We start from the raw sequence: 14984 nt of genomic DNA on the forward strand, positions 1-14984 counted from the left end.
CAAGTTATTATAAAATTAAAATCTCAGTGCTTAATGACACAACCACATTTAATAATGGTGAAAAAACATCGAGTAATGACAAAAGACTATTATGTAATGGCAAAACTATATCAAGTCAATACGAAATCATATCATGTAATATCGAAACATCCTTCATTAATGACTTTTCCATATTGAGTTATAACATAACATGATAACGTTTAATGTCGAAACGATATAATGCAAAGACAAAAAAAGACAAAAAATAACTAGAAAATAACTAAAACCAATACACAGGAGAGCAGGTCATATCGTATACAATGAATACCATGGTGTATCACCGGGTTGGGATAGCTCTCCAACGGAGAGACAGATGGGAGCCTCTTTAAGATTGTCGCTCCAAAGACGACCTAACCATGGCCTACAAGATACAAAACAGATTTGTAGACATTAACACATCTATATATTACAAACCCTTGATTCACGAACCAGAGGAGGTTATCGAATATACCAGATCGTACCAGAGACATTTGTCTCTGAATATACCAACATCGTACCAGAGACATTTGTCCCTGAATATACCAACACCGTAATCCAGTACTTACATCACATCTCCTTTGTTTAACATGGGGTGATCTGAGACGGATCATCCCTAACGTATCACCCTAGCTTCAGTTTCTTTGTTTTGCATGCTTTCCTTTGGAACATTTTGGCGGGAATGACCAATCTACAATAAAACTTGGAACTATTAATTATTTACACGGAAAATTCTAACTTTCAAAATGTATGTAAAAGACCAGTAACTATGCTTGGATTCGGACCCAAGACAATCTACGACTTTAACACATAAACCTGGGACGGCTGAATACGAACTCATCGTTAATTTAATATACATAAACATTGTGTCCGGGCTCATTAAGGATATCCCATATCAGAGTCGTTGGATTTAGAAGGGGCCAGAGCGCCCGCCCCTCCCCTTTTCTGAAAAAAAAATGGTTGGTTATATAGGAAACCACTGAAGCATGAGACATGAGCGGATTCCCTCTTAGCCAGTTTGTGGGACCCCACTTATTAACCTTTTTGGATCCGCCACTGTATTATAAAGATTGTTTGGCGTGATGAACTAGATTTTATGAAGCGTAAATGTTTTTTTACTCATCTTGAACTGCTGGGATGTAAACAGGTAAATAGCTACAGTCGTTTAAAATACGACAATATACCAAACGGTCAATATCCATCATCCATGTAATTTCTGCTCCATGGCATGGGATATTTGAAGAATTTCAACTGAGGCAATCTCTTGGCATGTCAAGTATAACATTAGCGTGTTAATTGTTTCTGGATTGTCATCTCCGGGATTGAAAAAAGAGCCATGACAGAGGTTTTAGAAAGAGAATAAAATCTATCATTTATGCCAGAGATCAGTTCATCAATATACGGAATACAGACGGTGAATGTATAAGTAAACAACAAACTAGCATTTTAAAAAAAATCATGTCTTGCTCCATGAACATTGCAGCCTTTTCGTTGACTGTCGCATATTCTGGGCACAGGAGGCTCGATGACATGCTCCTGTCCCATCATATCGATTCAACTAATTCGGCTGAAAAAGGCTGTTCTTTCCTGCATATTTTTTTTTATCTATAGTTTATTCTTACAAAACCAATGTCGTTTGTACTTATAATATGTAAGTCGGACGGGTTGTTTCTTTATGTCACATATTTATGAATTTTGGGATGACAGTCTAAAAACATTATTGGTCGAGAAAACTGTTATTATACAAACTTTAAAAATTTAGATAAACGTAATGTATATAAAAGTATAAATTACCTGCTGAAACATCTAAGATTGAGGACAGTCTTTTTGTTTTTACAACGTTACATCAAAGAAATCTATCAAGTTTAAGAACATTAAAAGCCTACTCAGATGTGAAAACATTGACAAAATTAATCATTGGATAAACATACACAATTAAGCAAGAGAAAAGCAGTTTACACAACGGGAAATCGCACACACTGATTAGTTTGTACATAGTCTATCATTATACGCGACAATCTTCTTCTTCTTCTTCTTCTTCTTCTTCTTCTTCTTCTTCTTCTTCTTCTTCTTCTTCTTCTTCTTCTTCTTCTTCTTCTTCTTCTTCTTCTTCTTCTTCTTCTTCTTCTTCTTCTTCTTCTTCTTCTTCTTCTTCTTCTTCTTCTTCTTCTTCTTCTTCTTCTTCTTCAAGTCCACCCTATCTGCAGGGTCAACGCATTTAAAAATTTTGTTTATTTTTAAAATTGCGTTATTTAAAATCTTATCTACTAGTTAAAATTTAAAATGATAGTAACAGAGTTAGAATAGGATAACACTAAAAATTAGTTAAAAACAGGAACTTGTATGTACACTATACATCTTAAAATTTTGAAATGGATAAAAATAATATCTAATCAGTTGTTTAAATTTTTCTTAACAAAGGTAAGTGAAAGGAACTACTAATCCGTATCAGTAAGTGGTTAAATTTATGGACTAGTATGGTTTCATAATTAAATTATATATACGTACTTAAAATCTAAAATGGTAAAGGATACGAATAAAAAAAATCAAAAAAGTAAATCAATAGAGTTTGTCAATACAATTTGGGTCTACTAGATTATTTACAGGGGTAATTAATATTCATATGTTCTAGTTATGGTTTAACTATGAAGTACTTGGCTATATCACCCAGTATTTAAATAAGTATATAGACATAGTAGTATAATACTTGTTATATGTTACATTTCCACGACTGACAGCCACTTGCAAGTTAAGCTCAGAACCGTCAACTGATTGTTATTTGCTTTCTAAAAGTTGGGTTCTTTTAGCATGCAATGCATAGATCCAGTCTTTGAAGATTCGTTCTGAAATCTCTCTGCTGAGACACAGTTATAAGGTCGTTCCTAGAACAGTCAACCCAGAATTCGAGAAGATCCTCATCAGAATTTATTTAATTATACTGCAATAGGGGATTTGATTATCCTCTAGTAGGGATTTTAGTCTATTGTGATGAATTTTTCTCACACCATTCAGACTTTCACGCTTGATTAGGAAATGTTTATAATCCTCAGGTCCTACCATGCACAATTTGCATTCTGCAGATTTTGTTTCGTCAATGGTTTTTGTAAGTTCCTGTAAGTATCCTGGATTTTATTATCCCTTTGCTAACATCTCTTTTATGATCTCTGACACTGCTCCAATAGAAGTTTGTGTTTTTAAAGTTCCAGTTGTTTACTTCCATATATTTGAGTGTTGATTTGCTTCTAGCAGTTTCGGTCCATCTATTTTCCAGGTTTTGTCTATGACATCATGAGTCAATCTTTTCCAATTTTTCTCTTGATTTAATATAATCTCATGTGCGGATGGAAGATCATAAGACTTGAGAGTTTTGTCCACATTTATGTACCAACTATTTGATTTATCATCTTTTGTAGCTAGCTGTCTAATTCCAATTTTACACTCAATTGAGTTGTGATCTTTTGATATTCTTAGAAATAGGGAATGACAGCTTTATGTACAAGTTGCTCAATAGATTCGGCTCCGAGCAAGATATAGATAGCAGCATCTGCAGTTCTTTGTGGTAAGGATAGAATTTGCTTAAATGTTTTTTTTTTAAAAGCTTCTAATTTATGGATATCAGTTTTAGTAATGTTGAGAATTTCAATTCCATAGAGCATTCTTGGTATAACGTAAGTCCGCCATAGTTTATACGATAATAGAGGATTTATACCATTTATTCCATGTAATCCAGCACCTAATAGTGAATACATTGTAGCTCTTGCAGCAGAGATTCTTTTCTCTACATTTGGATTATTTTTCTCTTGTCTTTCAATTCCTAAATGTTTGATGTTTGCTTTTTGGTCTATTTTTTCATTAAAAAGTTAAAGATTTATATCTTTATTCTTCTTGTTAATCATTGGAATTTCAGTTTTTTTGCTGTTTATCTTTACCCGATCGTTTTTGGTACAGTTTTCAATGCTGCGGAGTTGGGTTGAGGCATCATGTTCTGAGCCAGCAATCATTTGGTGGTGCTCCTAATTGTAGAAGCTTTTTAACAGTCAAACATTAGTTTCTGTTCCCTACCTTACATGTCCCTCTTACAACCAAAATATGTAAGTTAAAATTAGTCATGTTGTCGCAGCTGTCAAAGTGTGTACAACCACGATTCATACTTCAGCTGAAAATCGAGAAGGTTATATGTTTTTCTATTGAATCGTCAAAACAATACAGCAAGTTGAGACGTCGGACGGAAGAAGATGTTATTGGAAGACTCAGCAAATCTCTTGCAGAGTATGAAAGACATTCAGTTTGAACCTTTTCCCATGGAAACCTTTACATTAGGTTCCAGCGTTACGAATGCCAATGTCAAAATAGAGCAAGTCATTACAGATATAAATGGTGAAACGATAGACCTACCCACTGTTGGTGACATCACTGAAGTGTTCTCTAAAATAATTGATTTGAAATTGATCTACAGAGATGGGTTTGATGCTCTTGAAAAGCATGTAACAGACGGAAAAATGACAAGCAATGTTGATGTTAATTTTGTGTTACAAGCCATGAATAGATATAGGAAGATGTGGTGTGAGTGCCAATGAGACAACTCTCCATCCAAATAACAATTTAAAAATTAAACCATTATAGGTTAAAGTACGGCCTTCAACACGGAGCCTTGGCTCACACCGAACAACAAGCTATAAAGGGCCCCAAAATTACTAGTGTAAAACCATTCAAACGGGAAAACCAACGGTCTAATCTATATAAACAAAACGAGAAACGAGAAACACGTATATATTACATAAACAAACGACAACTACTGTACATCAGATTCCTGACTTAGGACAGGTGCAAACATTTGCAGCGGGATTAAACGTTTTAATGGGCCCAAACCTTCTCCCTTTTTCTGAAACAATAGCATAACATCACAACATATAAAAACATACGATAAAATATCAATTGGCAGACTTAACTCAATGAAAGCTGGATTTCGACAAGATCTAGGTGTAAATCATAAAATACACAATTGTACATGTACTTGAATACTGTGATTTGTGGTGATTTATATTAACATGATTAAGGTTAATGTGGACCTTTAAAAAATGGCCGTATTTTCACTTCAAAATTTACTCTGAGTACAGACAAACCTGTGCATCTGTAAATAAATTCAGGCATAGCATGCCCTAGATAAATAAAATGTTTATGTTTCAGAAAAATAATTATAAATACTAAGTATTTGCAGTGCACTTTTTTCATTCGTTCAGAAGGTGCCAAAATAAACTAAGTTGGGAAACAGGTCTGAGAACTTCCTCACAGTTAATAATTAAAGTGAGCGTTTTTAATTGACATGGACCTTAGATGGAAAATAGATACCTGACAATATAAATTGGTGATTTAAACTGTGTACATGAGACTGAATGGACCATATCAAGGGAAACTCAACTGTTTGTTAGTTTCATCATCTTCTGCAGGGACGAAAAAAAGTGCATGCCAAAATCCAGTTAAGTTATGAATTTTCTTAATCATACAATACATTTTGAATTCTATTTATCTAGGGCATGCTATGCCTTGAAACTTTTCCAGCTGCACAGGTTTGTCTTCACACAGAGTAAATTTTGAGGCGAAAATACGGCCATGTTAGACTGACGTAGGATCCACATGGGATTAAAAAAAAAAATTGGACTAGTTACAGCGTTAAAGAAAAACTTTCTTAATTGCACATGGTTTTGAAAATACATTGTGCTTTATTGACATGTTACATATATACATGAAATACATGTACTTTTCATATCATCTAATAAAAAATAAGATTTTGTCATTCATGAATAAAAAAAAAGTGATAAATTCTTTCCAAAAGATCGTTGCAATTACCTTGTATCAAATAGCTGTTCCATAACAAACATGAGGATTTTGAAATATTTGTTCATATTAGCCTTTTCAACGATGTCATTTTTCTTTCATTTACTAAGATGACTTATACATGTACATGTATGTCTAGCAACGATGATCACAGGCACTTGGTCTCCGGGGGGAAAAATCCTTTATACATAGTAACCTTAATATAAGCAGATAACAAATATTAAAGTTTGTGGATTTTTTTTGTCCAAAGACAAGTGCCTATGCTAGCAGTTCATTTATTTGTCAACATGTTAATCTGTTCTAGAAATGTAAAACTGATTCATGTGTGCTTTACATTTGAAATGAAAGACCTAATTTTCACGACCAATTCACACTATAAAGCATAACATATTGTTGATACATTTAATAATTATTCAGTGTTGGATCACAAACTGTTTACAAGGGAGGGCTTAAGAGGGATGGTGCTACAGTCATGCTGTGATTCCCTTTATAATCAACTAAAATTTTCCACAAAGGAGGGGGATGAGCCCTCCCTTTTTCCACAAAGGAGGGGGACTGGGCCCTCCCTTAATCCACCTATGTATTATATCTTTATGATACATAAAAAGATTAAAGGAATTACCAAATACTTTGTAATTTGATAGTACAACAGACCAGATAAACCACTGTCACCAGATTGCTTTGAAAAGAATAAAGGTTAAATAGCACCACACATACCATACCTGTACAATTTATATAGGTTAAAGACCACAAGTGGGAGTCAATATTTTTTAATATACTAGTATACTGAACACACTTACAGTCAAGGGTACTACTTGTGCAAGTAATTTTTATTTAAAGCAAAATGTATAAGTAAATTATAATGTTTAAATAATCTCCCATTCATTTTCTCAAAAATTTACTCATACAAGTAAATTTATTTTACAATCCCACCATTCAAATTCTCAAGTTTTGAGATGTAAAATCATGCCTTTAATTAGCAATGATAACCTTTTTGGTTAGCTCATTTTTTTTTTTAGAGTTCAATGTTTCATTTCATTAATTCAACAAAGAAACTGATTGTGCAAGGATCTACAGTATTTGCACAAAGCCTTCAACAACTGCCCCTTTGGGGCTTGTAAATGACTAGTGTTCTGAGGATAACAGACAAATGGGATTTTCATTGTCCATGTAATTACACTAAAAATGATAAGTAAAGACAAATGCAATGGGCAGACAAATTAAAATTCTATAAGAGCAAAGAAATCCTAAGAATTTAAGAAATAAAGTCTAGATCCCACTAACATGTTTAACCCCGCCACATTATTTATGTATGTGCCTGTCCCAAGTCAGGAGCCTGTAATTCAGTGGTTGTCGTTTGTTTATGTGTTACATATTTGTTTTTCGTTCATATTTTTACATAAATGAGGCCGTTAGTTTTCTCGTTTGAATTGTTTTACATTGTCTTATCGGGGCCATTTATAGCTGACTGTGCGGTATGGGCTTTACTCATTGTTGAAGGCCGTAGGGTGACCTATAGTTGTGATATTTTGTTCTTTTGTGGATAGTTGTCTCATTGGCAATCATACCACATCTTCTGTTTTATAGATGACTTTTTCATTTATATAAGTAAAAAATCTGAATGTCTAAGGGACATAACTAAGTCTTTTTTTGTTTACCTATACAAGTAAATAAAATCAATTGTATAAGTATCCTGCAAATTTACTTATCGAAGTAATTTTTTTGTACTTCTTCAAGTAAATCAAAATCAATTGTACAGATTGTACCCCTGACTGACTTACTTTTGTAATAAATAAATTATAAATATATATTTTGAATCACACATGTAGTTAAGGTGGCTCGGGCCGATTCTAAGTTTCTACCAGAAGTGCCGTATTTTTGGTTATTTTATTCTTTAAAGAAAATGAATCAAATTGGTCGGAAAAAAAATAGGGGGTCACGGACCATTTAAGCTCAAATTTTACTTTTAAGGTAGCACTACAGTCTAACATTGATTTTTTGGTCATATTTTTTTTATCACATAATTCTGAAGTAAGTATTATTCTGCACAGTTTGTAAAAATCCCAAAGTCATTATTATATCACAACAGGGAGTAAATTGATAATGAATTAATGCAAATAATAGCACATGGAAATTAATCTAAATATATAGGCATTTGGGAGGGGCTTATATGTCAATCATCTGTTGATACCGGTGTCCAGCTGTTACTTCCTGACCACAAGATAAATAATGTAGTCTTATCTCATTGTTTTGAAACAAATATTATTTATATAACATTGAAGTGAACAAAAAAAAGAACAAAAAAACTAAAGGGAAAAAATCTACCAAAAAGGAAAAAAAGTACTATGGAAAAGAGTCGGGAAGTCGTTTTGAAAGACTCTGACTGCATGTATAAATTTCTTCTCTTTGGTCTTCTTCATTTATTAAATACAGTTTTATGAATTTTAACTTATTTTCAGTTAATGTGTATTTTTTCAGTCCCATTATATTAAATGTATTTTCAAGAAAAGGGTGGGTTGATCTTTTTATCAACATGTTTTTTGATGTACACTTTCAATGTATTAGCTAATTTCAGACATAGTTTTACTTTATTTCTTTTTTAAAATTCAAATGAAAATTATTCTTTGTATATAGAGAATAATGATGTTAAACATTGATGAATGCAGCTGGTCAATCATGTTTTTCTCTTATCTGAGACTGTCTGGAAAGAGGCGGAGCTTTGTCTATATTTAATTACTTCATCACGGATGTTGGTCAGATCTGTGACGTCAAACTCCCGCCAAATGCCAAGTTAGTGTTGCACAGTTCACATATAATGCAAAATTTACAGCATTAGAGCATCAAAGACACAAAGTGTGTGGTTCTATTGATATAGTAATGGTATCAGAACACTCCTGGGGTGTTCCCAGTGGAACGTCTGTATTTATATTGACTTTATAGGGGTTCTAAGGGGAAAATTCAGTTTTTAGGTCATTTCTCAGAACAATTTTGTATGGAAAAAATGACAATAGAAACTTTATGGGTACCCCCTTTGGCTTGACTTTGATATATATGATTGAAGGGTGTATTTTCTACAATACTGTGTCCCAGTTTTTGGATAATTTGTTTCTAAATGAATTTATGGGTTTCCAAAGATGAAAGGTGAAATCAGGTTTGGAACCCAGCAGTGAAATTAATATATCTTCTTACTGGAGGCATATATCAAAAATCTGAGACATGGTTTTGGAGATTGTATATGGTTGATTACAGGGATGAAAACAATTTTTAACTGCCATTTGACATTTGACATGAACGTGCCATTTTCATCCAAGTTGGAAGACCACTTCTTTGGCCATTAATGAACTATATTTTGAGACTAATCAAACCAAAAATAAATTTACATACAAATTAAGAAAAAGTTATATTTCAGCTTTAGAATGAGTCAAAGATTTTAAAATCCATTGAGTAATTTTGGAGAAATTGATCTTTAAATACTGTTGATTGGAGTCAGAAAATTCTGACTGTAGTGCTACCTTAAACAGGTATGTAAAAGGGACCGTTTTTTAATGAAATGATAGGGAAAATACTGGTGTTGACATATTTTTATCGGAATATCAAAAAAACTTTCTATGACCATTGGTTCAAAACTGTAATATGAAAAGCTGGAATATAACTTCAAAGAATGAGTCAATAAAAAACATAGGTAACCGATAAGGAGAAATAAAATTTTGCCTTAAAACCCAAATTTTGGTAGGAAAATGGTGAAAATGGGTAAAATGTCATTTGACCCTTTAACAAATACGGATAATAATGAAAATATTTTATCAGTCACATAACTTCAATGATCATGATGATTTAACATTTCTAATCAATCAAAATATTTAAAAAAAAGTATATCAAATTTACCACAAATACTTTTGTAATTCATGCGTGAAATTATGCGCAGTCGAATAGTCCCGAGCCACCTTAATAGAGCCCATCTTAATAGTATTATTCGCTTTGTATACATCCTGATGAAATACACACTCTTTTTAGTTGATGCATCTTTTTCATTACAGATTTTCATGAAAGTTGCTTACAAAAGATCTTTGTAAATGATGAAGATGATGATGTTAATGAAGAATTATATGAGACAGTTATTCTGGCAAATCACCTTTTTCAAGACTGACAATGCCAAGGATATCAAACAGTGGCAAATTAGGGTCATATTTCTCAGTTTTAGATGACAACAGATCAAGAAATATACACAGGATGTATCCATGTGATATGTGTAAAGAAAAAATAAGTTATCACAACTCTGGAATTGGTTAGTTATACTATTAAAAATTAAGAGATGTTATATGATTGTCAATGAAATAACTATCCACCAGAGTTTAAACGACGAAGATTAAGCAGTTATTGGTAACTGTTTCGCTTTGGCCTTCAACAATGGAAAAACCCATACGTAACATTTATATGATTATTTATCGCTATTTTATACATAGATTCAGCTATCTTAAAAGAATTTACTTGGGTACATGGATCTTTAATAGTAGGAGTTTTAATTTTAATACTTTTAATCTGTGTTTTAGTTTGCCTTTTCAAACATAAATCTCATAACACAACTATAATGTTAGAAATTACTTCCGGAGGATCATGTGCTACAATTCCAGTTACACCATTTCCATTGTGTCCTTCTTATTGGGATATTCAACCCCCGGTCACTATTCAAAACGTTCAGATTTGTAATTTCCCATTTGGAAAACTTTCAGTTGAGTGGCCAGGATTCAAAGTTATAAATAAATTGACAAAACAAAGCTTAACAGTTAAAACATGTTTCAAAGTTGGTTTGTTTAATTATTTCAAAATAAGGCGAATAATCAACCAACCATATTGTGCTTACATATTGATTGTACATCAAGGATAAGCTACACCTTTACAAGAAAATCAAGAACCTTTAATTCCCAAAATTCCACAGTATCAAGAATTTCAAAACAATCTGTATCCAAATTTAGAACCTTATTTATAGGCAGTCAAGCAAGGCATGACGTTTAAAAATAAACAGTATCTATTCATGTCTTATGTATATATTTTTGTTTGTTTAAATTTTTGTTATATATGTCTAATATCTACTAGTTTTATATTGATTGCTTGTGTTTAAATACCGTTATCGTTGCCAAGAGGATGTTACATAACATTTTACGATATTTCATTATCGGATTCCAGATAATCCTATGTGCGGACATTTAATATTCATTTCAGCCGTGACTTCGAACCATTGTGGACATTTAAATATGTGAACAATTTATATAGTGAAACTTGGACAATAATTTTACCGAAAGTGAACAATATCTCATGTATATATACTTATTTTGTGTCATGCATTTTTTTTTACAGAATTGTTGTTGTGTGCTTTGAGGACAAAGCAAATTATTAAGAAGAGGGTAATTGTGAGGAAATAAATTTTACTTTATTTTTGGTAAAATGGACAATCCATAATTTGAGAATATTTTACATTAAAGCGACTTTAAATTAAAGTTGTAAAGAATTGAATAAATTCATTTTGCAAATATACTTAATAAAGTTAGTTACGTTATAGCGGTCACTATAGATAAATCGGTGTGGTCACGTTTCTCCAACATTTGGTAATTAGACTAAAATAACATTAGGGATTATGGGGTCCTCTTAAGGACTGGATCTAGATATCTACCTGTAATTCACCTGTTCTTAATCAAAATATTGTTAAAAAGGTAAATATTTTTTTAAAGATATATAATTATGTTTTTCATAGTCTCCCAAAATTGTAAAAGTCGATATAATCTAAGGCAATGATGTATTTTTTTTTTCTTTTATATCAAAATAGATGTGCATGGTATGATAGACAATAAGACAACTATCTACAAGAGACCAGCTGACATTGAAGTTAACAATTATACATAAAAAATGAAGATGTGGAGTGATTGCCAATGAGAAAATTAGTCACAAGAGACCAAATGACACAGATATTAAAACAAATAAAGGTCACCGTACGGCCTTCAACACTGAGCAAAGTCATACCGCATAGTCAGCTATAAAAGGACACGAGAAGCTTAAGACAAATGTTTAACAACTCAAACGAGAAAACTAACGGCCTAATTTATGTACAATATAATAAACGAAAAACGAATATATTACACAGTAACGACAACCACTGAATTACAGGCACCAACACTCCCCCTTATCTTGAGACATTGGTGCAACAGAACAATAAAAGAACTGTACAAAAACATAAATAAGCAACAAATAATTTAAGACTAAATTATCAATCACTACACATCCAGTATCCGTTACCGTACGGCCGGAAGCAATGTTTTTGCTTTTTTTTTTATAATTTTGTTTATTTTTCGTAGTAATGTATTATAGATTTCAATTTATTTATCTTGAGTCATGAAGCTTATATAAAAGTACAAAACGCAGCTTATTATCACCGATACAGTTTATTTAAAATTCTCAGTCAACTTGCACTAATTGTACACATCGAAAATACTAGTAGTGCACAATATTCACCAAGCCAGTTCCCACAGTTAAACACTATATAGATCACGACGCGAAGTGATGTACCCAATTTGTATTAGCTCCGTTTTCGTGGAAAAGAGGACAGATATACGACTGACTCTTTCATCTGCTAATATAAAAAAAAGAAGATGTGGTATGATTGACAATGAGATAACTATCGACAAAAGACCAAAATGACACAAACATTAACAACTATAGGTCACCGTACGGCCTTCAACAATGAGCAAAGCCCATACCGCATAGTCAGCTATAAAAGGTCCCGATAAGACAATGTAAAACAATACAAACGAGAAAACTAACGTCCTTATTTATGTAAAAAAAAATGAACGAAAAACAAATGTGTAACACATAAACAAACGACAACCACTGAATTACAGGCTCCTGACTTGGGACAAGCACATACATAAGCATACCATGAAACCTGGCTTCGGCTCTTGTGGTATACAGACAGAACGACTAAGTAGATGTATGGTTCTTCGCACTAGAAGACAATAGCTTTCGGTGACTTTTTACATAAATAAAACTTGGCTGTTTTGCATTGGTTTAGATTTTAACTTTTTCATGTAACACAAATACAAAAATATATCAAGTAATAGAATAAATTACAAAAATGAGGTACAGTCAGTGAACATTTCGATTTTTCATGTTACTTTTAATAAAAAAAATCTTTTAAAAAAAAAAATTCGAGATTATTTCTTGATATTTTTTTATGAAATTTTCAGTTTGATTAAGATTTGCATTGTCTATACAAGATTTTTTTTTGTTCAACAAACTTTTTAATTTTGTAAATCAAATACGGATGAAAATAATTATGTAACAGTTTCGGGTTATACTCGACCAAACATATATGGTTTGTTAATGTTTTGATATATTTTTTTTAACAATATCCCTTTTTACAATGTTTTAGTTAAGACCTGATATAGGTGAATTACAGGTAATTATCACGATGCCAGTCCTTGTGAGGACCCCCTAATCCCTTATGTTGTTTTAGTCTAATTATCAAATGTTGGAGAAACGTGACTAAACCGCATAACGAACTTGTAAAGTGTTTGACTTAGCTTGAGGCTTCACATGTTATAATGACATTTAACAAGATTTATCGGTTTAGTCACGTTAAATGTCAATATTACATGTGAAGCCTCAAGCTAAGTCAAACACTTTACAAGTTCGTTATGCAACTTTTCTTCGGTCAAATCGAATACACAGATAAATCAATTGATATATGGATTGAACCTTATCCAGTTACGAATTATTAAATATAAATCAAACAAAATATGTGATGTCCATGTAGATTAAATAGCGGTCAGTTGGGCGTTTCCAACAACAAAAATGTGAGGAGAAAAGAAGGAAATTTATTAAGAAATTATTGTAAGCTATTAGCAAAAGTATTAAACAAATAACTTACATGGGCCTCAGTTTATTGCTAGCGAAAGTACAGTACTATATAAACCTGTTTCGCCCAACACTAGGCACTTCGGTGTTGCGGCAGATTAAAATATAGAAACTTCATTTCTATTATTCACAGGTTAGTTGAACTATTTTTCGTTAAGTTTTAAGCAGTAAACTGAGTACTCGATAAAGATAAATTATTTTTATATTATTATTTATTCAAAAGCAAAGTTAATTCAAATTATTAAATTACTTGGTTTGAATGTTTATGCAAAGTTGTGTCAATATCAGATAAACAATTAAGGCAATATTTAATTAAATAAACTAGAACATTATTTCTCTTTCTATTATCAAGTTTAAATGGACAACTTATTTACATGATTTAGGATGTTAACCTCATAAGGTCAACCGCTTATTTATATTCATATTATGGAAACTTCTTCAATTATTCTTTATCTATATTTGTTATGTTTGTATATATATTATTATGTATTGTTAATTGTAATACATGACTTCGGTGTTGCGGCAGATTAAAATATAGAAACTTCATTTCTATTATTCACAGCCAAAACGTCCCACCCAAAGCCAAACTACGGCAGAGTTACAGGTCCGTCTTAATAATTACGAGACAGTAAATTAAGTCCTGATACATGGTTCCCGTGAAATCCAAATCTGTGTGAAAATATTTGCGCTGCAATAATTGAAAAAATGGTTGAATACTATTAGGCAGTGCTTTTGAATTGCTAGGTTGATTCCCATGTTGCTGTAATGTTACTCTTGTTTAGCACTACGATTACTTGGGTATATCCCCCGATTGGGGTATATCATACTGGATATTTCAAGAACTTCTTTTATTAAATTGCAGTGAAGGTGCACTTATTATTGAATACTAGTACATGTATACTAGATATTTTATAACATTGCCACCACACACTATAAGAACTGTATTATATATATAATATATTAGACGAAGAACAATATGTCTCATAGTCTAAATTCTTTCAACTTTGGAAATAGATTTGTAACTCAAAAACATTGGAAACTATAAATGTACATCATTTTTTATTTATATGGATCTTGTCTGTATACCAGCTTGGATTATTTGTAATATCTTCAATTTTTCACTTATTCTTACAACATTTGTATGTGATCATTTTTAATAATTTTAATAACACAATAAATGCGTATTTTCATGCCAGTACCGAAGTACTGGCTACTGGGCTGGTGATACC

The sequence above is a fragment of the Mytilus edulis genome, chromosome 4 (assembly GCF_963676685.1).
Source record: "Mytilus edulis chromosome 4, xbMytEdul2.2, whole genome shotgun sequence".
NCBI classification, from domain to species: Eukaryota; Metazoa; Mollusca; class Bivalvia; order Mytilida; family Mytilidae; genus Mytilus; species Mytilus edulis.